The sequence below is a fragment of the Spea bombifrons genome, chromosome 11 (genome assembly GCF_027358695.1).
Source record: "Spea bombifrons isolate aSpeBom1 chromosome 11, aSpeBom1.2.pri, whole genome shotgun sequence".
NCBI lineage: Eukaryota > Metazoa > Chordata > Amphibia > Anura > Pelobatidae > Spea > Spea bombifrons.
The window spans coordinates 26,196,320-26,222,165 of NC_071097.1; the positions used below are offsets into that span (position 1 = coordinate 26,196,320).

At 36.5% G+C, this 25,846-nt stretch overlaps 1 protein-coding gene across 2 annotated transcripts in view; it reads right to left on the bottom strand.

Annotated features, from left to right (window-relative positions):
- Positions 1 to 23,427, bottom strand: part of MGMT (O-6-methylguanine-DNA methyltransferase) — a 169,590-nt gene extending 146,163 nt beyond the window's left edge. The window contains exons 1-2 of one of the 2 annotated variants that reach the window (XM_053450429.1): positions 23,385 to 23,427; positions 13,902 to 13,949 (exon numbers count right to left, since the gene is read on the bottom strand). The gene's annotated coding sequence lies outside the window, so the exon portion shown is untranslated. Of the gene's footprint in view, positions 1 to 13,901; positions 13,950 to 19,922; positions 20,043 to 23,384 lie in introns of those variants that run through there. The other variant, XM_053450428.1, reaches the window with a different exon arrangement.
- Positions 23,428 to 25,846: the final 2,419 nt, after the last annotated feature.

The following is a 25,846-nucleotide window of genomic DNA, read 5'->3' on the forward strand; positions in this document are numbered from 1 at the left end:
TGGGAAAAATGTTTTGGTAATAAAAATGGGTAGTTATGAGCAGAAGAAAACATAGTTTCAAGATGTAAAAATGCTTACGCTTCCATCTCTTCAAACTTTTATTTTTCACTTATTGTGCATTAGAAAGAATTTTCAGAAAGTACAAAATTCACAATATTGAAAACGTTGCTATCTAAAGTCAGCCCTTTATACTCAGCAACTTATCTTTTATATTTATCTTAAATTTACTGTGTATGCTTTTTTTATTTTTAAGCTAAAGCAATGTTCACAATGGCACCTGGGCCCATTTTTACTGAGCTTTGCTTTCCCAAAACACTTTTTTCTTTGCTACAAGACAAGCCTGGGTCAATGAGAAGTCTGTAAAGGTTTCCTCTGGCGCTGAAAGACGACAATGTCCCACAAGGAAAAAAAAAGAAAAAAATATCACGGGAAAATAATGAAATTAACATCTAAAGAACGTTAATCTTTATTTAAATACATTTAGAATAAGTTGGAAGAATTTGGAAGTGGTGAGCTCATCATCTGTGATATAATTCATTCTTTAAAGATAACAAACCCAAGGTGTCAAATTTTGTGTAACATTAATATTCATCAACCAAACAGATATTCCGGGACAAAAAAAAAAATCCACAACTTCAACTTTCCAGCTGCTCAGACAGAGGGTCCGTACAGCATATATAAATTCATATCTCATTAGACTGTTAAATGCTATGTATAAAATTGGAACACCACTGTTTGCCAACAGAATTAAGTCCTCCTTGTCATTAATAACGAATGAGTATCAAAAAGGTTTTCATTGTGGAAGATTTATTGGGGTGGGAATTTCAAAATGATTTATGGCTTAATGTTTTATAGAGAAGAGCCTCATTTTCCAGGCATGCTCTTGTGACTTTGAAAAAAAAAAATGCCTCAGTGGCAATGTACACCGGTAAAGGGCTAGGGTTTTGTTTTTTCTTAATTATTCACGCAACCTATAGACGTAACCATTAAGAATATAATGATGGAAGGCCAAAATTATTATCAAAAGTTTAAAATCAACCCTCAGCAATCCTTCTGCAACATTTCTGGCGTACGTCCTAAATTATTACCACAGCATCCAAACTTTGACAAGTTAAAATATAAAATAAAAGACATGTGTTATAGCTTTTACAAGGATATTCCTAAAGGCAACTGAACACTGTGTGGTCTTGTTTGACTTGGAATGAATAAGAATGAAAGTTTGGAATGGTCAATAAACTGAAATGAAAAATATATATGTAAACATTTCAATGCAATAATTATATGTTGTTAAATACCCCCAGAATTACGATCACAAATTAACATTTTTTTTCTTTCTATTTTCTAGTGGAGATACGTTAGGACATCGTTGTTCTCTTACTACTCATTACTTTCAATTTTGCTTTTTTCTACGGAAGCCTTTTTTGTATATTGGTTGAGAAGACGCATGCTAGTAACGTGTGTATTCAGACACATGTTCTTCTGAGTATCTAGCACGGACAATATTTACTTTCCCCTGTCAAGTAAAAATTAATTTCAATGAGTCCTTTATCACCAGAAATGTCCCTGAAGCTCCAGAGACAGTTAACAGAAATCTGTCTCCCAAAGGCAAAGTTATCCTTTGGCTAAGCATAATATTTGATTTATACATTATCTATGTTTAGATCAAAATATACTTCAGAAGTTTTTTTTTTCCTTTTGCAACTGTCCCAAATGCATTGTGTAATTTGTATAATAGGCAATGTATTGTAGGTACATATGGATGATCTTGCAGTACTATGTATTATATATTTTACCAGGATAACTCAGGATTCCTATTTTTTAATAGTTCTTTTTAAATACATATATATAGTTTAGCTGAAATAAACATTATTGCAATTCTGCATACATAATATTTTTACAAACCGCAACATTACCATTTTGTATTATTCACTCTGTGATTGTCTTATTGGGCAATTATTAAACTGCAAACTAAAAGACGGAAAAATGGCAGACATTGATTGATGTGAAGAAAAAAATGCCACAGTCTACCATTGCGCTCAAGCAGAACTTTGACAAATTGCTAACTTAAGCCACCAGTGAACTGAAAAACGTTTGCACTTTTAGACCTTGCTCAGTCAAACCAAAACCATGGGTCAGGATAGCTCTGTGAACTAAAGTTCCATGTCATTATACAGAACACCTGAAGAACTCATAGCAAGTAACAAGGAGTCCTGGTCAGAGATCAGGCTTCAAATACAAATGGCTGCATAAAATACGGAATCTGACAGTTTCACGAAGAGCACTTTGTCTTTGTGCTAGCGATAGGAGAGACGCGGTAATCTATTACAATATCGTGTTCACATATATGAGCTGAAAAGATAAAGATAGTAGTACATGCCTGCTATAACACTACAAATTCAACGGCCCTCTATAAATAAAGTCCTGTATGTATGTAATATCAGTCCAAAATAGCCACACTCTCACAGGATTTAGCAAATAAATATTTATCAATTATTTTGCTAGAACATTATTTTGCTAGAACATGAGTTCTAGCATGCATTTCAGCCACCATTGTTCAGTCAAAACAAGGGGTAAAGAAGTATGTACCATTAATACAAATCAAATTAAATTTTGAAGTAGGCCAAAAGAAAATACGTACGTCCAATAACAGAACCAACAATATTTTTTAGTCACAGAGAAAACAGACGAAGGTTTCGACCCTACAAAGTTTTCTTCACAGCCAGGAAAAAAAAATCAGCTCTCTTTATCATTGTTCAGGATATGCCCATAGGCTAAAGCTATAATGTTAAGGAGTGTTATGTAAATGACTGAAATATTTTGAATAATTTAAGTTGATTAATTTTATAATTCAATAATAAGGATTTCCAAAATCCCCCACCTTAATTCATATCAAAGGTAAATGAAAAAGCTGTTCAGTGGAAACAAAAATCTAAAGCAAATTCATAAAATATTAACTGTTCCTATATTCCATGGTAACATTATTACTCACTTTGTTTAATCCTAGTACAAGAAATGCAATTATTTTATCCGGAGGCTTTTTGTGACACCAATCTATAAGCATGCAATGTTCCTTATTTACAATGTATACAAAACTGATATTTATCAAGAATTTTCTCTTGTCACATTTTTCTCTGTATAGCACTTCATACGCTACATGTATCCTTTAAAACATATCATATTATCACCGAATCTGTAGGGTGCCTTTTTGCCACTTATCAAAATAACTGTGAAAAAGCATTCTCAAGGTATTTTACTGGGACATATAATGATAATGCAGTGTCTCAAAGCAGTTAAAGTCAATATTAACTCTGCGTGTAAGCATATAGAGTTTGTATATATATATATATATATATATATATATATATATATATATATATATATATAATAAAGACAATATATATATATATATATATATATAAAATCATATTTATTATTGCAAATAATAAATATATATATATATATATAATATAATAAATATATATATATAAATATATATATAATAAATATATACCGTATTGGCTCGAATATAGGCCGCACTTTTTTCCCCCACTTTAAGTTTTTAAAGTGGGGGTGCGGCCTATATTCGGGGTCTAGCGCCCGACGCCCGGGACATGCAGTCCCGGGCGCCGGGCAGGCAGCGGGGTTAAGATACAGATCCCCCGCAGCGGTGCAGGGGACCTGCATCCTTCTCCCCGATACGCTCAGACAGCCTCCCCTGCCAGCACTTCCCACGGGGGGGGGTGCCGGCACGGGAGGTTATCTAAGCGTTTTACCTCTGCCCACCCCCGACTTACCGGAGCAGACTCCCGGGTGTCTTGCGGGGCCGGCGGGAGACATCTACGCAATACGCGTATGCAACTTCCGGTACCGGAAGTTGCATACGCGTATTGCGTAGATGTCCCTCGCCGGCCCCGCAAGACACCCGGGAGTCTGCTCCGGTAAGTCGAGGAGGGGGGGCAGAGGAGGACAGCGGCAGCGTATCGCGGGGAGGGAGGACAGCGGCAGCGTATCGCGGGGAGGGAGGACAGCGGCAGCGGATCGCGGGGAGGGAGGACAGCGGCAGCGGATCGCGGGGAGGGAGGACAGCGGCAGCGGATCGCGGGGAGGGAGGACAGCGGCAGCGGATCGCGGGGAGGGAGGACAGCGGCATCGTATCGCGGGGAGGGAGGACAGCGGCAGCGGATCTCGGGGAGGGAGGACAGTGGCAGCATGTTTTTTTGGTGCTTTTTTAAAGAAAAAAAACTTTTTCTTTAAAAAAGCACCAAACTTTTAGGGTGCGGCCTATATACGGGGGCGGCCTATATCCGAGCCAATACGGTATATAATAAATCATATAAATAAATATATATATAAAAAAAATCATCTTTATTATTGCAAATGTAAAAAACAATGGCACAAAAGTAAAACAAAATATACTCAAGTACAAAAAAATAACCTTTTCAAAATTAAATACATCAGGATATGTGCACACAGAGACATTGGTTTCTGTACTAGTATTATTGGCTGCTTATGGTCCATTGTGCAGGCCGTTTTAAAAAGGTATCAGGGTAGATCTCAGGACTGGTAATTGTAGAGGTGATAGAACAATACGGTTGTAGTCTAGGAAGCTACCCTATTTTGAGTAAGGCTGTGTTTCTTATGCCTGAATGTTGCTAGGACACAATTTGGAGTCATGATCCATTAAAACAACCCAGGTGACACAAAATTAAAAAAGGACAGTCTAGATGGGATGAATGGTTATTATCCACCATGAAAATCTATGTTTCTATGTCAACTACCCGTGGTTACGTTAATTTACTCTAACTACATACAGCCTTTTTTTCAATTTGTTTTAGATACTGGGTTTAAAATTCTGGCTATCTCAGTAAATTCCTTCAATGACAAAGATGGCAAAACCTATGAAGCTAATTAATTTCATGTCCTGAAATCTCCCTCGTCTTCACTCCCCCCTTAATTGCAAAACCAATCCTTCTTCAGCAGAAAGAATATATTAGGGGCTCTAGTGTTCCAGGCAGGATCCTCATGAACGAATGCATTTAAGGACTTTTTGGGGTCATACAATCACTTCCAGGGCTCCCTGTTCTTCTTTTGCTGAGGCAAACGGTGCCCACATTAAAAAACACTCAGTGGTTTTATGCTTCACATCATCGATTGGCTAATTAAAGCAGCCAATCAGTGGCAGGAAAGCACTCCTAACTTAAATCAATGGGACTGTTTTTTGACACATGCACATACGGGGTCTTGTTTCACACCCCTGGAACACTGGAGTTGGGTACCTATAAGTATATCACGTGGCAGGACATGTGTTTGGCTAAACACATCTTCAAATAACTGAGGAGGGGGGAAAGGAGCAAATATCCCTTTGCACTTGCAAGGAGGACACCATGAACATTTATAGGGACCACACAGCTATCATATGAATTAAAGTGCTCCTCAAAAAAAAACTTTATATAAAACAAATATAATTAAAATGTTATCATCATAGATGATTAAGAACATGAAAAAAGGCAAATAAATTTAAAATACCTCTAAATTTCACATACACACCATATTTGCAAAGTCTATTAAGTTGATCGATACATGTTGTGCTTGTTTTCATAAAAACATGTTAAACCCTTATACTTGTATTCTTATTTTTATAATTATCCAATTGTGTTTTTGTTTCTATTTGTCATTCAATACAGACATAGTTTTCACCTGATCAGGGCTGTTATGTATATCACACATGCAAAAATATCAAATCCACACATTCAAATTGCTACTATTAATTTTGTCGGTGATACTTTCTTTGATTTCTTATGGCTTATTTATGGATATTTTCACAAATAGTCTATAGCATTATAGCTGTGTTTCAAGGTCCCTGACCAATAATAACAATTTAAAGTAATAGTGTCCTTATTGGCTCACAGTACTGTGTTACTCACCTTCACAAGCTATTCCACTCAGCAGACTTTTTTCATCAATTTGTTTTACAAATCACCGTCTCAAAATCTGACAACTGATATTTCCATCTCCTTAAGGCAATCCATAAAACCTGTATTTTCAGTCAATTCAGAAGACACAAAGTAAAAAAAAAAACAAAAAAAAAAACATGTATATCAAACTAGAATAATGATTTATGTATCCTGCAGAATTCACTCCTCTATAAACTCAATATGTTCAAAGTGAAAATTGATTTGGTGTAAACTATCAACAAAAACTATACTAAGCCTGCAAAGATATATATATATATATATATATATATATATATATATATATATATTTCACAACTATGTACACTTCTGCCAAATTTCAATCACATTTTCAAGCATAATCACTTGTTAGTTCTTCATAAAATAACTAGCAACAGTCACAATGACATAATTTAAAGGGTCTGGTAAAAATATAAAAATGTGAAATAAATGTATAATAGTTTCTCATCACAAATATATGTTTTACATTTTAGATGAAGCATACATTTCTATTTCCAAACCACACACCATTTTTTTTATCTCTTTGCATCTCTTTAAAAGCACAGAAAAGGATAACCTGCAGGGACATTCCCTGAGTGATTTCACACAATTTTAAATATAACTTTTTATAGTTCTGTAGACTGTGACGGAGCTAAACAGATCAATAAATAAATAATAAATTACTTAAAATAGAGAAATTAAGATAAAAACAACATAGACCTTTTTTTTTGGTTGTTTTTTTTTTGCAATGTACAGTTTAGGATCACTGCAATATCATTAACTGAATGTGTGTCATGATATCACCCGGGAAGACCGTTATACAGGAAGCAGGTTTAATAATAACTGATCAGGAAGCGTCAAGGGAAGATATAAGCATGGGACAAAATCGTGCACATTAGCCACTAATACATAATTCTCATTGGTTCAAAGTTTTCCGGACATGTTAAACCCTAAATTATATAAAAAAACAACATGCTGATTTTACCTAAAAGCCTTAAATTTTCTGATTTTAAGTCATATTCCCCCAGACATGTCTTCTAAAGACTATACTTTTCTGATTTTTAAGAGATTTTAAGAGATAAAAAAGTGGCAACATTTATTAACAAAATGTATGATTAATCAGTATAATAAAACATAATTTTTTCTGAGAAATAAAAGTTATAAATATTCGATAGCTTTATATTTTTGATGACACAATACATTTCAAAATTAATGATAATGAATTCATAATTTTCACAGAAATATAGTATGCTTTGTTTCAAAATAAGTATATAGTATAGAAGAATAAATATTTTAGTTCAACATGACCCCAAAATTGATATTTGGGGCGGGGGAATTGTTTCGGGAGGGGTATGCGTCTTTGCATTTTAACCCCATGGCACTCAATGGGTGACTTATGTGTTTGCTGAAATCTATAATTTTTTTTTACAAAATTCCAATGAAAATAATCTTTCACTTAATGCAAAAATAATAAGAATTCTCTGATTCTCTTTCAAATTTCCTTAAAGCTTTTTTCCCCCTTTTTTTAACAATCAAATGCATCCTGACCATTATAGTTTCCCTGTGGATTTAATACTAGTCTCCCAGCTGATGCTGATCAGCCTCCATGCCGCCGTGATTAATGATAGGACTTCACACTTTCACAACACTACACTATCTGTGTTAGATGCAGCAATGAGAGGTGGTCCGGTAATAGACAGATTTGTAGTCATGTAGCGTTCATTCCCCTTGTCTACCCTCCCTTCTTAGTGATATCTATTTTTATATCATCTGTTTCATGGCCTAAAGCTTAATCACATGTAACTTTGAAACAAATTGTGTGGGTGCCTTTTGTAGTGCTTCACTCTACAAATCACATTTTCAACTCAAAAGCTAGTCTCTGGTGTATATATTTTGGGCTGTTTAAAAAAATTACAACTAAACTTGAGCTCGTTTCATCTTTCGCTCCTAACAGGCAACATTAGGTACCTGCAGATAAACAGTGTATTTAAATCTCACATGTATCTAGTTGGTGTTGGTTAAACCTGGTTACAAAATATCGTACATATATATGGTATTAAATATATACAACAGCTACAGAAAACAATCTGCAATTGCGCAATTTTTGCAGCATGTGTTATTTAAAAATATATATTATTAAAAAAGTGAGTGCTGATGGGTTTCTTCTGATAAACTGCAGAAGACAACCAGGGACATCCACGATAAACCCTCAACTATGGTTCTGAAAGCATAAGAAAAATGGGCCAATGTTGCCATGTGCTAACGGTCTGACCAGGTCATAACCCTGACCAAGTGGATGAGCACAGAAAGCCACTGATTAATCCTGCAACACGACATTCTGTGTTACAATCAATCATCTTGACAAAAATAGGGTCTGTCAACTGGTAGGTCATGTTAAGAGTTATCTTGACTGGCCAGCTCACAAATAGACAATTTTTTAACTGGTTGACTTTCATTGTCCACCCCCCAGGCACCCAAATAGTGCCTGTGATGGACCTCACCCCCTTTTTATCTAAGGCTTGGGTGGTAAGTAGTGTTTATTTTATGCTTATGTACTGGTAACCCTCTCCGAGCAACAGAACGTGGCTGAGTTGGGAGGTCAGTGGATGTTGTGCCTCTCGAAAGGGTTAAATTTACCTTGTCCCCCCCCACACACAAAAGTGGCACGGGTAGAATCTATAACCCCCTGGGTCTTTTTCTTCACACAGCACAGGGCAGGTAAAGGATGGGGACTGGTCTAAGATGGTGATTCTTAAATGCTCTCATGCATTGGAGGATAGGAGGGACTTCAAAGAAATAAAGGAAGTTATTTCAGAAATAATTCCTTCCATATCACAAGCATTCCTTTATATGGAAATATATATATTTCCTTTAATTGGAGATGAATTATGATAGTCTTTGAAGGCTATTATGGTTATCTACTTCCAGTGAGGAATGTTCCCCACATTATGGACAGTGTGGTCTGGCTAGTATAAAACGTGCACACTGCTTAAAATATCCATCATTCCTGAAAAACACAAACAGAAACTGTATAAGCGGATGTTGGCATGAAACCAACAAATACTGGCTTGGCTTCCAAACCCGGAGACACTGCATGGTAATTTTCTTATAACACCATACATAATTAGTCTAATATTTAATAAGATGATCATCTCCCTTTAACTCCTAAAACATTAAAAGATAGTTATATTTAATGTAAGATTAGGAAAGTATTTTGTACCTTTTACAATAGCAATTACAATAAAATGACTCGCAGCTGAGGATATACCCAACGTAAGACAAAATACCTATTACAAATGCTAAATTCATTCATAAATAATTAGAATTTTGGTTCGTCAAAGACGGTTACAGCCATAGTCTATTTAATAATTCCCTTTAGAACGCGAAACGGCGAAGGAAAAGCGTAATTCAAATAAGCACACCACAGAAGAAAACATTACTCCCTCAAAGTATTATTGCTTCTTATTATACCAAGTTAATTTTCAGACCCTTCTCCATTATAAATGTTTTTCTTAGATATATATTTCAAAGAGTATTACATTAAAACAATACCTTACCTTCCAGCTATACCATCCATCTTCCTTATTACAGCCCCCTACATTTCATAAATAGTTCTCATTGACAAGCTTAGCTAATTCAGGTTAATTTTATTGTGTTTCCCACATTTATGTTCAATTACCTTTATCGTTTTATTGCAGCGCCAGAAAGTAATCAGGACAATTATTTGGAAGGAAAGAAAAAAAAAAAGAAAAAAAAAAAAAGAAAAGAAAGCTTATAAATTCTAAATCACAGTTCCTGGCATTTTCGATAAAATAGAAGGTTTATCTGAGGAAGTGGCAAGGATATCGGATAAATCATGCATCAGTCAAGTGTAGCTGACCCCCCAGTGCATTCCACAATATCAGAAGTGTTTCTAAAGAAACTTTCTGGGATCATCAATCATTCTTCATAATGCTACGGCAGCTATACCTAAAGAGTTGGAGATTGAAAATATATATGAAAATAAATAAATAAATAAAAAAAAAGCAGACAATAGAGGCAAAACCATTAACTGTGGACGGTTTAACTCCTTCCCTGTCAGAAATTATTAACTCATCTTTAACTCATGGATTTCAGATCCACTGTGAAGTCATAGCATGGTACAGTGGAATTGTGATTGCTATTCTGAAATTAACCGTATATATATATATATATATATATATATATATATATATATATATATATTTACAATAATACAGAGCTTTGCTCTGCAAGAAATTGCCTCCGTGGGGCAAACAATATATCTACAGTTACCATTAAAAAAAATAAATGGATTATCAGTTTGCTTTATTTATTCATAAATCAGGAAAATATTCTATAAAGATGTGAGATGTGCACTATAAAGGGCCTTTAAAAATATTTTTGCACATCATATGTTTTAATATCCACACAGGAATACAACTAAAATATCTGCCTTGGAGTAAAGTTACAGGGTTATACAAAGCTATATAATAGATGAAAAAAATAGATTAAAGATATGTGATTCATAAAAATGTATAAGGTTTAGGCTTGTATATATATAGATGGTCCCTGACTCTGGTCCCCAAGGCTCACTAACACTCGTATCTTCACTCAACTAGAATTTTGCGGAATCGGTGTTTTCTAGTAGAGTTGGGTTAGGCTTGAGGGGATGAGAGGCACTAGAGCTGGCTCTAACCCCCCTTTTGCTTTTGATCCTTACAGGCAGCTATATGGACTTTCTTCTTCTTCTTTCCAGAGCCTCAGGTCCAACTTAACTCTAGCATTGCTTATACTGCACCGACATATCTACTTCTGTGAATATTTATTTTATATTTATTTACTATAATAGTTTGAATGTGATTGCGACATCAAGCTCAGGTAACCTTGACATATGAAACAAATACTTGATACTGGCCTATTTGCTGAATGGCAACAAATCAATGTGTGCATTTCTGTTACTTATTGTATTTACAAGCTGATGGTCATTACATAACACAATAGAGTACAGCTCTGTTAACGTGAATATTGGAAACGTCAGATCGCTGGAAATCAACACTATCTATCTTGGTGATAATAATATCACAACGAGTGGTAATCAATACATTCCGTGTGACATACATTGAGTAATCATTATGAGATAAAAGGATCTGATCCTGGTGTTACTGGTCTCATTATGCTCCCGTTTGCAGTCCTGAAAGTAGATCAAGCCTAAGCGACTACTTGTATTCTTACAAATATGCAAATAGTCCCAATGTGATTTACAAATATTGAAAATAATTACCTCCCAAATGCCCACTTTCATTTTACCTATTATAAATATTTAATGTGTCACATATAAATTACAATCTACATATAGGAGGAGGTCAGGCTGAATGCGGCTAGATAAATATTAAATATAAAAACAGATTATATTAATGTAGGGAGATGCGTAGACATAGAACACCACCAACTGGCCCATCTAGACTGCCATTAAAGAAAGACCGTGTACTTATTTATTCTTTATAATAGATTTGGTCACATCTCAAGCTTTCTTGAATTCCATTCCTGTGTATTCCACTTCTAAAACATTACCAAGCATAAGAAATACTGGAAATAAGATTTTTTATTTAAAAATAAATCTAAATTACACTGCATTTTTGGAGCACACTGCTGTACTTGCACATGTCTTAATTTTTCGAAGGGTAAAATATATTGAGTGATGGGATGGGAGTAAAAGCTCTGAAAATGTGAACTAGGGGTACAAAATGAATGTCAACTGAAAAAGATTTGTACCTACATGTTGTTTGTTTAACCCTACCCCCCCCAAAAAAAAGTGCAAAAAATAAAATAAAATAAAAAGGATACTTGGTTGATTATAAGAGAATGTTTTTTTGGGAAAAAAAATTCTGAAAAAATACTTCACTGTGAAACTCTTGCAATATTTTGGCCTCTTGGAGCGGAGCCACGGCTCACACCACAGGGCCAGCCTTTCCACTGTTCCTCCAATTGGGGAGAGAGTGCCCGGAGGCTCTCCCTTTTTGCAGAAGTACCTGGATAACGGAGCTGATACCAGGGAGAAGCAGATGAAGAAAGAACAAGAAGAGCCAAGAGCTAAAGCGGAGCTGCATAAAAGGATTCCGGTCTCCCCTTTTTGTCTTTCATTAACATCCAAAGTTTGGGGGTCACCTTAAAATCAAGGGTGTCTTATAATCAAAGCAATTACGGTATTATATACTTACATATAAAAAATGTACCAATGAACCAGCATGATGACAAGGGTGACAGGAGTTGTAGCCCTCACAAGTGCAAACAGACTGGCATACTTATGGACATGAATATTCCCACCTAGAATTGTGTACTGTTACCTTTGTGGGTTGCTTGTGTGATCTACCTGTATACACGAACACCCATGAGATAAATTTACCAAGGAGTTTCTAGTTTGCTATTTTTTTATTTGATTTCCCATGATCAAAGGAATAATATTTTGATAATTAGTACCAATGTAGCATGTAATAGGTTGCAGAATTTGCCTCAGACTAGGTATCCATAAAAAGCTTTGTCCTGAAAAAGAAATCCATATTTAAATTGTAAATCGCAGATCAGGACCATAAAAACGAAGCACGTCATCAGGTAGCCGCTGGCCTTAAAGTGGCTACAGCAATACTTCGTGGGGGGAGGTTATTGTCCTAACCACTGACACTCAAAGAATTTATTATTGCTTCTTCTTAGTCTGCTAGTTGCTCCAGCTCGTTAGAGCATTAAAACGGGGGTAACAATCTGTTTTACTAGCAATTCATGGAGAAGGAGAAGATGTGGAAGAAGAAGCGGAACTAGTCAGCAGAAGCGGAAGTGGTCAGCAGAGAAGGTAGGGAAACATTTAGAGAGCGTGAGAGAGAGTGAACTAGAATGAGAGTGTGAGAGAGTGTGAGTTAATGTGGACCCACAAATGTCGGACGAAAATTAATTCATGGGGGGTTCTGTAAATTAGCAAGCCATTTAAGGCAAATACTTATGTCTGGGGTTATTCAGTCTCTAGTTTGAAGGAACACCCTTTGTCTTAGCTTGCAATATTGTAAATAAGTATTAAAAATATTCTCCAGAGAACAAGCTATGGAGCCTTGTCTCTCCTCAAACATTTTTTTATTTAGGTGTAAGATAAATATATAGATAAATATACAGCAGATGGAAAAAGTAATGACAAAATTAGTTTTTTTCCCTACTCAACAGAGCAGAGAAGGAAAAAAAATTACACATTTAAAATACTTTGTCAGATATCCCTGAAGGGAATTATTTTGTGTTCTATATACCATATATTAAAAACAATTTAATATATTGAGGCTCAAGAGGTTACCAGCTGTGATGTGGTTACCTGTTCATATTTATGTTTACTAAAATGCTATGTCCCCAGAGCTGTGGTATTAATAACCATGCAACAAAATTATGTTTCTCGCTTTCTGTCACCTGTGATAAGTAACCACAAATTTGAAGAATATTTTATCTCAATTTAAAGAAGTTATAGATATCATCTCTCAGGGCCTGTTTTCTCTAAAGATGACATAAATATCGGTTGGTAACTGAACTTTCTGCTCTGGCCAACAGCAGACAATTATTTGTCATAAGAGAAAATATTATGTAGGCTCTTCACACTTGGTATTAAATATATGATAGAATCTTATAGGCAGTAAAACCAAAATCGGGACAAAGTGATTTAATAATTCTCCTATGAAAAAAACACACTTTTTTCCGGTTTGCAGAAGATGGATATGTTGGTAAAGAGAAGACTCAGTGATATCTGTTACCAACCATAACAGATCTACAGAGATTTATAAGGAAGCATTAGTCTTGTCAAGTACATTCTTAATACCGACTGCTAGACATTGGGGAAAACCAAACCTTGTTACGTGAACTCTCTTATAATGCATTTACAGTTTCTGGGCACCTGAAAGAGGGGGTATTATCAATGCAACTTACTTTCAGTAAAGGTCTTGCAGCCACGTTTACTGTACGAATGTGCTCTCCCTACAAAAAAAAAAAAAAACACAGAAAAGAAGGGAAAAAAATGAATCCTGTTACAGACAGATAAGCCTACTATAGCCCAAATGTCATACGTAAAGCATGTCAATGTTATCATTTCTGCGTTTCTAATGTGATGCACGCTGTAGGATTATGATTAGAAAAATGGGCTTTGGGCTTCAGAGAAGGCAATATCAAAAAACGAGAATAGGATATTTATATATTTTTTTACTGAAGAAAACAGGAATTTAAAGTTCAGTAGGTCATCTATCATCTGCAATGAGTCATAATCAACCACAAAAGTCTGCTCAAGACCTCTCTCAACACTTTGTCTGTAAAACTTTGATCTCTGGGATAAGAATCTACTGTAAAACATATCGGTGCCTTTGACAATATTCCATGCAAACCGTACACCAAGCTGAATAATCTAGGAAGATTAATATCCTTCCAGCTTTTTTTGAAATTGTTTCCTTTGTTGAACCTTGAAAAACAAAAGCAAAGAAAGGAAGAAGGAAAAGGGGCTTATGATTAAAGGTACACTTCAGACCTCATATAGACTTATATAGCATATGAGCATTACCTGACAATTGTTTTTTTATTTTTTGCAGTCAAATGTATAGAGTGATTCATCAGAATCCTCTTTATTATACATTTGGTCTTTTTAGCTTTGAAGCATTCTGAGAAAAGCTGTTTAAAAATGTAAAAAATGTATAAGCAAATGTATAGGTGTGTAAAGTTTTTCGTCTTTATGTACATGGTATTAGAGGACTGCATTGGGAGGAGTCACGTGATGTGACGTCACTTCCCGTGATTCCGCCTTGTTCCTGGGCGGAACAAGAGAAGAGATGCTGTGAGGGAGCAACTCGAGGACAGCCTTGCGGGACTGCGTGGGAAATCTTTAGTTCAGGTAAGGAGGTGGGCTTAATTGGTCACAAATGTGGCGGGAGCGGGCGGGACTGGCCACCAATGTGGCGGGAGTGGAACACCCACAGGGCAGGATTTGTCAAAAAATCAGTGGGAGCGGGATTAAAAAAGCAGTCCCGCGCAGGGCTCTACATGGTTTAAACACTTACTGTATGTCCATGGGACTATACTTATAACTATATAGCAAGTTTGGCAAGTGTTATGGTTTACTATATAGATAGGGATCAAGCACTCAGTGTGAAATATAATACAAAAAGATACAGAATTTAGAATCCGGGGGGAAAACACAGTGGGCATTCTCACCGCTGACTGTGTCTGTTCACTGAACCTGTGAAGTTGAAGGGCAGCTTTCTCAGGGAAACATGTTGCCTGGTTTATACTTAAACAGGGACGGTGAAGCAAACAGCCCCTCCATCTCAGCTGTCAACAGTCTCAACAATAGGGTTTATGTGTCCTCACCAGTGTGGCAGTTACCGAGACGAGTTTATATGCAGAGGGCAATCCATGGGTGGAACACACTGGCTTAATACAATGCCACCCCATGTATCCACTCAAAAGCACTTTTATTATAACTATCATTAATACTCATAATCTTAGGAAATAGTGAGGAGCTCTGTTTCTCTTAGGGCCTCTTAGGTTAGACTTTGCAATTTGTTGCATTGCTTGATGCCGAGCAATTACAGTTAGGGATCAGAATCTTAACATTCGTAGACATATATCAAACCAGGTATAGTAGGCTGAGTGATCTGAGAGAGCAACAGGTGATCTGGTATTTGCTTGTAATAAAGAAGAACCCTAGCTACCTATGCCCCTTCCAGCAAGAGGCTCTGATAAAATGCTTACATTTAGTGGCCCTCCTGTCTCATCCCCAGATGACTTGCCTCGTACTAGTCATTATCCTCCAGTGGGATTCCAAAATACTGGATTTTAACTACATTATAATCATGGATTTCCAATTTACTTCACCTTTTGTAATATGTACAAAAATGGTAACATTACTAAGAAGAAATGCAAATTCCCCAATGATTAATGCAGGAACTCAATGTACTAATTTGTATTTTTCAAGAATATAGAGGCTTTTTTCTAAAAGACATGGGGTAGTTGAGATATGGGCCTTCTTGCTCGCATACATCTTAGGATGTAGGCTGCCTTTAGTTGTATTATCTCTCTTATCGCTACCCTCTGCCACTTTTTATTTTATCCCCCCTGCCCACAGTACTCTCTGACAGCCCCTCATTCCCACTTCTGCACACAACACTATTTGGCAAGGCCTTTCCTTCTCCCATAATCTGGCAACCCTTCTTATTTATCGTGGACAACATGTGCCCCAGCCCCAATTCTTCCTGCACACAACACAAGCCAGAGCCTTGGTGTAAATTCTTAATAATGGTGGGCTCCCTGCCTTTAAGTCCTGTCCAGGATGGCCGACAATCCTCACAGTGACAAGACTTTTCTATGCATAAACATTTGCTCATATAGAATTTATCTTAACCATGTAAAACTGGGGATACTCTCAAATAAAAATTAAATATAGGATAAGAATAGGCCATTCTTGGTTGAGCTTCTTCTGCATTCATCCACATATTTTAAACTTCTAAGGGCTCTCACTAAGAGTTAAAGTGCAGTCACTAGACACAGAGCTCCGTAATTAATGAGCTGGGAAGATGAATTAGTTTCATTCCATGGCTGAGGGCTATGCAAGATGAAATGTTTATGGGTGGGAATTGGAGAAAATCATGGTTGGGACCTTACCATCAGTGATACAGCATACCTTATGTGTTTTTATATTATGTCTTACAGTGAAGAGGCGTTTTGCTCGGCATCACTTCTAGATTAAACACTTCCAGTCGTCCCTTGAAAATATCCCATTTGGAAGCTCTTTTCCATAGACTGTAAATCACTATAATTTTATGGACGAAATCAAGACCTTTGATTCTGCACAAAATGGGTCTCATAATATCACTTATAAGCACAAATCCTTAAAGTTGTATATACAGCAAACTTTTATCACACTATGATGGTCTATCTAGCTTCCAGGGCTAGAGTCAAGGGCTTTGCATACTCAGCATTTAAACAATAAAATAAGATTTTATCCACTGTGCATTAGACAGGCGAACATAAAGCACTCAAAATTGCCTTACAACCAGCCAAATAAAGGAAACTACCATTTGTATTACTTTGTCTGACAAACAAACTGGCCTCATAAGAGTGATCTAGTGAAACTACCTATAAAAAGAAAATAAAGGGAGAACAGTGCTACTTAATATGGCATTTTCTAGGACACAGCAAGTTTGAATATGCTTAACCTTTTCCACTTGTTTAACACTTTTTGTGGTTTGCCTATGAAATATAAGCAGGGACAAAATGAGGTTTGTAAACCCACATTAGGTTCTAAACGGAGGTGACTACATATATTATGTAGGATTAAATAGTTTATAAACTACACGAAGGCCAAATTTTGATTATTTTTTACATTTCACCAACTGTTTAAATTTGGATTCAGCTAAATGAACAGGCTAAAACGTTTGAAATTAACCCCTTTGTGACAAGACAGATTTTTTATTTTTCGTACCCTTTGTGACAATGGCTGTTAAAACATTTCCGTGGTTTTTCTGTTTAGCTGTAATTTTCTTGTTTCTCATTGACTATACCCACACAAATATTTTTTTCAGGGCAAAAAGAGATTTCTTTAGGTACTGTTATTTTGTATTTCCTGTAAAAAAATATGGTAGAAAAAAATTCTAAAAAAGACTGACTTTTATTTGAAAAGCTGTTTACTCATCTACAAAAGCTGATGAAAAAACCTGCTAAATAGATTCTAATATTTGTCCTAAGTTTAGAAATACCCAATGTTTTTATGTTTGTTTGCAAGGATAATAAGTACAAGTAGCATATTGCTTTTTCAAAGCAATTTCTTTCAAATCTGGTCATACTGCTCCCTTTTCCTATTTGGGATATCTTTGAAGCCAGCCAATTCAGTTTATCCCATCAAACCATGTATATTGGAAAACTAGACACCCCAGGGCATTTCAAATGCTGGAATTTTAACACTTTCCATGCACTCATTTTTTTATATATATATTTTTATATTTTACTAATCACATTCAGTGATTAGAAAGGTGGTCTCCATTAACCTGCATGTTTGATTGCAGTGCCTGTAATGACATGGCGATTACACAGAGCCCAGTTTTTTGTGTGTGTTTTTTGTGTTGCTGAATGCCTCAATATTGAGGCATTTCAGCAACACTGATTGAGCTTAAGAGGCAATCATTGGTTTCTAACTTGTTATGGAATATGGCAAATGTGATTGCTCCGGAGAGCAATCACACGGGGCCCCAACATTTGGTATAACCGAATACATTGACGTTGAGGATTTGCAGCAACGCCTGTTGAGTGAAAAAACAATCGTTTATCATTTCCTAAGCTCCATTAACGCCATGGTATGCCAACTGTCTTTACAGGATGCATTTCTTTGATGTGCCTGGCACGTCAATTGTCGTCAAAGGGTTAAAGTACAATTCATACACCCTCTTTTCCCTAAGAAACCAGTGAAACAAATTATATGTCCTTCCATCATCATTTCACCCTGCATGTTGCTGCTCCTCTTGCGGCTTTTAGTTAAACAACAAACACAGGAAAAGGTGCATATTAACTTCAGATTTTCATGTGATTTAACCTTTTTCTCTTATTTTAAAACTCTTTTATTATTGTTGTTATTGAAGCCAAGAGGTGCTTCACTGGGAAATTGAAATCAAGGGGAATAAGGTGCCAAAAAAGTGTCCAATTTGGGCAAGGATCTCCTTGGTCCTTTCCTGCAAAAAAGACCAATCATTGGAGGTGTCATCAGAAGCACACCATGCCCCCACTAACTAGAAAAAAAAATATCTCATCCTCAATGGCTTGAGTGACTCAAAAATTCCAAAAATTAAAAAAATATCATTATGTTAAATATTTTGGTCTAAAATGTATTATGTTATTGTGGCAAAACTGATGCTGTCAAATTTGTCCAATATATTTATTTGTTTCAAAGTAAACATTTTTTGTTGAGTTTAAAAGTCTGTGCATGTTGTGAGTGGGAATCTAACAGCAATAGTTAATCAGACAGAACCAATGATGAATTTGTGGGCGCATATCTTATTGCACAACGTACTATTTCACAAGAACAAGAGAGACAAAATAATGGCTTATTAGTGGAAAGTGCGTGTAAACCATGTGTGTCCGCATTTGTACAGCAATCAAAGGGTTACGGCAAGATACTGATGACAATATGACATATGATTATGTGTTAACTATTTATATGCCATTCACATTAACACACCAGTATGTATACTTATCCATGGCACGTGAAAATGGGTATATAGAAAGCACATGTCACTGACGTATTTATTAAGACTAATTCTGAAACACACGCAAGCAATAATGATGGAAATAAACAGAATGATCATATAGCCTTACACACATTTAGCATTCTGCACCATGATTACTTTGTATCAGGGAAAATATGTTTCTAATCAGTTTCCTAGGTAGCCTCTAGGTAGCCTCTAACACTGCATGAGCACAAATAAGTAACCTGTGCTCATCCATACCTTCCAACATTTCAAATGACCAAAGTTGTGACACTGTAACATATTCAGAGGTGGAGTAATGTATTTTGTTTACACAGTTTAATTTATAAACACATTCTCTGTAAATTAGGAGGCTGCAGAACACTGGGATACACTCATACCAAAGCAGATATAGTAGAAAACAGGGGCATCGGGGAGGAAACAGGGACTGGGTGAGGGATCTGGGAGCAAAAAGCGACAATTGGGAGGTATGTATGCTTATGTAAAAGCCAGCACTGCTTTGGGGACATGTACTCTTGTGAGGCCACATGTGGCAGACATTAGAAACTGTACAGCTTGTGGATGCTTTTTTCCCTTACAGAGAGAGTGCATTAAACAGCAGCCAGCCACCAGCAATGTGCCTTCTATTGCTAGCAGCAAAGTGCAGGACCTCTGGCAAAGAAAGGGTTAAACGCCTGCCTCCCAGCTGGCTATTCCTACTTTTACTCACCAGCGGCTCAAACTGCTGCAGCAATGCTTTACATACAATAGACTACAAGTCCCATAATGCAATGGGGGCAGGAACTCCTTGTTTTGCAGGCTGGCAGAGAACACTCAGTCGCTGCACGTGCGTATGCCTGCTGCTTCCTGTTTAGGCCCAGGTGCTGCTGCCCTGGGAGGCAGGCTGAGTGCCCCTTAAAGGCACAGCACGTGTTTATTCACCAAAGTGGTCCTCAGAGTCTGACAAGTGAAAGATATCTGCAGAACAGCAAGGGTCAGGGGAATGCCAGACCAAGAAATAATTAAAATAAAAATCTTAAAACATCATGAGGTCCTAAAACTTTTTTTTTAGCTTGAATGGGATAGGCGTGTGGCTAATGTGAATATAAGACCATGGACTAAATAAGGTTTGAGTCTTTACAGCGGGGAAAACAAACCGAATGGTTCTTATATATAAGATGGACTGTTTTTTCCAAAGTTAACAATTAATATGTCTTAGAAAAAATTATTTAATTATGTAACGTAACGTCTAATTTTTATATAGGTTGCTGCCAAACAGAAGAAGAAGAAAAAAAAACTTTATGGGAGGAAATAATAAAATCATATCTTCTTGTTTTATTTGCTGAACATACTAGCGAGGACATTTAATGTTTAAGTGGAACAGCACCTTTAATGTTAAAGTGTGGACATTTTAATTTACGCAACAAAAGTGTATTTGCTAAATTTTATTTATAAGGCCCCATACATCGAACTATATTAAAATCATATTTTTCTATGTATATGCCCCATTTGAAGTGGTTTGTTTAAAATATTTGTATTCTTATTAATTATACTAACAATTGTTTTGATTTATTTTTAATCAGATTCTAAGCAAATCTACTCAACAGATTATTTACATTGCTATGACAACCAGATTATTGGTGTTTCTTATATAGTGGCGCACAGGCCCAACACATAATTATAACATATATCTGAAATGTCTCATATTATCTTTACATTATAACATTTCCAATACGATCCACACCAGGCTGTTAGTGGCAGGTGGCGTTATTGCTCCCGTCTACATTAACATACTTATATACTTCAAACTATAACCACCAATAATTATTTCAATCTAATCACTCTTTCCAAATCCATCATATAATAGACCAATGCTAATCTTGTCACAGAGCTCTACATTTCAGCATTGAACAAAATAAACTAATATATGCCATATCATTTTACTTCTTATATTGATTTCACTGATATACAGAACCCGTCATTACTAATTATATTAGAAAATGACCCTTTAGGTTAATCATATTCCAGAGAATTGCTTTGGAATTAAGACATCATAGCTGTTCTGCAAAATGAAATAATAGATAATACAAACACATTTCGATCTGCTCACAAAATATTTATAAGTAAGAATGTAAGAAGCTTTGTATTCCACGTTAAGCCTTTGTTGAGCATTCATCCCTTGCGAAGTGTTTTCATGTGTGATTTGTTTGTGGTTAAAGTGTAACAAATGTTACTGGGGGTACTAATATTATGTAAGTACCTTCTGTAGACAAGACAATGTATTGGTGTTTTAACTGTTACCTGTGGACCATTAGGCAGTGTAGACGTTTACCTAGGGCCCTTCGTCAAGAAGACAATCACTGCTAATCCTGTTCATATAGAATATAAGATGTTTTGTTGTTATAATTATTATACCACTTACGTTTTTTGAAGCCTAAGGCGTCATGCTTCCTGTCATACAGTGAGGGATAAATGCGAGGGCCTCAATCTTTTTATGGGACCACTACTACACCACTACCAACCCCCGCGACCCCTTCAGCCTGTCTCCTTGTGCTGGACCTGGACCGAACCGATGTATATGTATGGATGTGAGCATGGATCTGTACATGTACTTGTGTGTGGGAGCATGGAAGTGTACTTGTGTGTGTGTGTAAGCATGGAAGTGTACATGTGCATGTGTGTGTGTGAGTATGCATGTATACTTATGTGTGTGAGCAGGGATGTGTACTTGTGTGTGTGAGCAGGGATGTGTAGGCATTTGTGAGCTTGTATGTGTGAGTGGGGTGAGATGGAGTGTGTGTTAGGTGTGTATGTGTAAGTGTGTGTAATTTGTGCAAGTGTGTTTACATTTGTATGTTGGAAGGGGAAGCAAAGGTCAAAGAAGGTACAGACAAGTTGTTTGGGGGCAATGATGGCACAGATTAGCTGTTGAAGTTGGGAGGATCTCAGGGCAATTTTCAACACCAGGGTTTCTAGTTACGCCCCTGACTACCCAAATGGGTATATGAGATCCCTTCCTTCCCTCCAGGATATTCGAGGTCCCGCTTTCAAAGAGAGGAACTGCTGAAATGTAAAAGGAAAGATGCTAGCTAAAAAAAACAGTCTGCCTTGGCCACTGAAAGCTGAGTCTTCACAAATTTCCTATGCAAGGCAAACAATATCAAAAATCCATATAAAATGTGCACACACGTGTTTCATGAATGACATTATAAAAAGTAACCTCACCATGTATCAGACATAGGCCAGACAAATGGAGAAAAACAATGCGCTTGGAGCGCTATGAGCCACATTTTGGTAGGAAAACATAGGGGAGCTTACTGACAAGATGACTGTTGACCAACCTAGGAAGTCATCTTTATGGTGTGTTATCTAAATAATTTGGGTTACTTTTTTTTGTTTTTTATTTTACTTTTCACACCTTGTTGCATCCCAGTATTTTGCATTTCTAATAAATTATAATAAATAGGCGTAATAATTAGAGAATAATAAAAAGGTGGATTTAAAAACACACCAAAATATCTGTAATTATCGTACAGTAACAGGGAGTTTGTATCTTTAAGGAGTCAGAAGATCTGTTTTGTAACTGTGCTGCCTAATTGGCTATTCTTACACAACGAGAATCGGAATGCTCGGCAGCTACATGGTTGGCACCCCGACAATAGCTAAAAAAAATGCATGAAATGAAGACATGTACAACTTTGCTCCCAAAACAACCCCTGCCATGCACATTGCTGTGCAGTACATCCATTACCCATTCATTGGAATTAACTAGAAATGATCTTTTTTTGGTTTGGCAATGCTGGTTTGATTAGCTAATCAGCAGTGAAAGTTTACTTTTTTTTTACCCCACTTTCCCAAGGTTCACCAGTCACTTTTCTCATATAAATTATCCTACAGGATAGATCCTACAGTTTCCTTTCGTATTTTTAATTTTTTTTATTTTTTTTTGGAGGGGTCATGATTTGTATAGCTTTTGTAAAGTTTTTATAAAAATTAAATGGAGAAAATTATGTTCTAAATAGGCCACTTACTAAGTTCTACCAAAATGCTAGATCATCCCCTTCTATACATTGTTTGGCTGTAGTTGTTTTTATCTATATGCAATCTATGCCACTTGAGATGGAGAAATGAAACCGGTCACTTGGTTGTGTATGTTATGCTATTCATCTGCAATGTTATAGACAATCCTTACCTCCTCTTCTAAAGCTCACTGCTGGTTAATGCGGCTTCCCCTAAGAAGGCAGCTAGAATAGGAGTTTTTGAAATACATGCTCGGTACAGAACAAAGTTCATGTCAGGGCACGTCTCTGTGCTAGAACTACACCACGGAGTGCAGCTTTTTTTATGAAAACTGTAAAATACTAATGTAGACTAGTAATATTAGCACCACGCTAAGAAATCTGTTAAGCAAACTTAATTCTCCGAAGGAGAATGAAATGGGAAATATAATATCTCATAATATCCCAAATTACTTATTTTCAGATCATAGGTGCCAACTGTGCTGAATTTGCCTGGAGAGTCCTACCAGCAGCACACAACCTAGCTTTCATAGAAATGTGCAAGTTCCACCTTCTGTAAAAATGTATGGAAAATATCATAACAAATTAAATGTTTGCTATATAAACCGGCCGAAATGATGTAGTAAATAGCCAAGTATTTAGAGCTGTTATAAAAACAAACTCAGGAAACATGGAGGAAGGAAAACTAATAAGGAACGAGGCCACGTGAAACAAAATATTATTGTTATGCATTTATTAAATGTTATGGTTATCTTTTTAAATGAGCAGAAATATATAATAAAAAGTAAGAGGTATTCAGATCAGTAATGTCAGACACAGGGGTGTAACACAGACCTTGTAGCCCCTGCAGTGCTGAGCGGCATAGGTCTTATTGGGCCCCTGAAAATATCTTGGGAAAAAAGTAAACCTCTTGAAAGCATGTTCCATTTAGATCCAAACTGGATACATACATGGGAAGGGGCCCCAGAATGCAGAGAAGCTGCACACAGCCAGTTTGGTTTATATGATGTAAGCAGCGGGTATATTAGAAAATGTGTCTCTTCTCAGGCTTGTACCTCTGGATATACTGGTGCACCCATAAAGTATGAGGCATCTAAGATGTTCCTTAGCAGCCTTTATTTAGCAAATTCAGGGACATGTCCATACATTGCAAGGTGTCAATGCTTTGGGAATCTTTTAGGAATCAGCACACAATCAATGATAGTCATAATGTCTTCCAGGCTAAGAATGTGCTGCGCAACATAATTCAGAATGGAAACTGTGAGTTCTGCCAAATGGTCCCTATGACAGTAACCAGTGTGGGAAGGGTTAACATGGTAGAGCTCTACTGCTTGTTGGCATTGTTATATTATACCCTTTTAAGAGGTTGTTGAACCCCACAAAAAAAACAGCAGAAACCTGGTAAACAGGCATGACAGGAACCTTTATTATGGCTGTTGCGTGGCTCAGATCAAAGGTAAATGTAAAGCAAACAAATAAAGATCTTGATTTGGTATCAAGACAAACTAACCAATCAAGAGTGGGCATCCAGGCAAAGTAACCAATCCACAGTATAGAGAAGGTTAACATACACATCCCCAGGGGCAAGGATGATGGCAACCAATGAAATGACTGCAGAATGTCTCCATGTTATTCTATGAGGAACCGGCGGCAAATAAGAAAAGGGCCTACTCTCCCCATCTTGTTCTATAGGGATCGGCACAGGTAGCCCAGCTTCACCTGGCTGATCCCTGGAACACCCTTTACCCTACTGGCCAGATGCACTCCTACTCCCATTACAGTTTCTATAACCAACACGTCTTTTACAGTGCCTGTGCCCGAATGTTAATGGTGAGATTATAATCACCCTATAGCACTCAAGTGTTATCCACAAATACTCAAATTTATCCTTTTTGTTTTTAATGACTAATAGGCCGTGTTAGGGATGTGCGGGACCAAATCCTTGATAGAAACCTGCTGTACCCTGAGTCTTCTACGCGTTACGTTTCCCAGTAGCTGCTCTGACAATATGGAATGTATTTATGTGCCAAAGCTCCAAGGTGTTGTAACTCATCTTTTATTACAGATTTTACAATCCACAGTATTATTTGTCACCCATCCCTTACAAATTGAACTTCTATTTGTGGTATGATGAACTCCGTATGTAAAAGTCCGGGATGGTGGCCTGGCTTGGTCTGTAGAGGAACAGGGGGGATGCAATTCTACCTCTAGTATTAATGATTCTTTTTTTGTACTGGCATCTTTATTAGAAGCAAAGGCAAAAAAAAGATATGTATGAAAACCTTATCGGGAACATAAAAATGAAATAGTGTAACAAGAAAATATAGTAGTTGTAGTAAGGCAGTGGCATAGTTTGTAACATAACTTGAGGAACTTGGTAGCGAAGTGAAAAAGTAAAAAAATAAAAATATCAGAGCGAGTAAATTAAATGTTCCTTTCTTACTGAATTCAACATTTCAGGGATATGCCACTAAAAAGTGTAATTATTAAAAAACGAAAAACTAAAGGTTATTTAGAAACAGGGCCTTGATTTGCTAAGAAAATTCAATTTTTTATTTTTTTTTGCTGACAAATCCAGAATGGTTCATGATAATGTATGGGCTTTTTAATTCACTTTTGTCTAAAAATGTATATT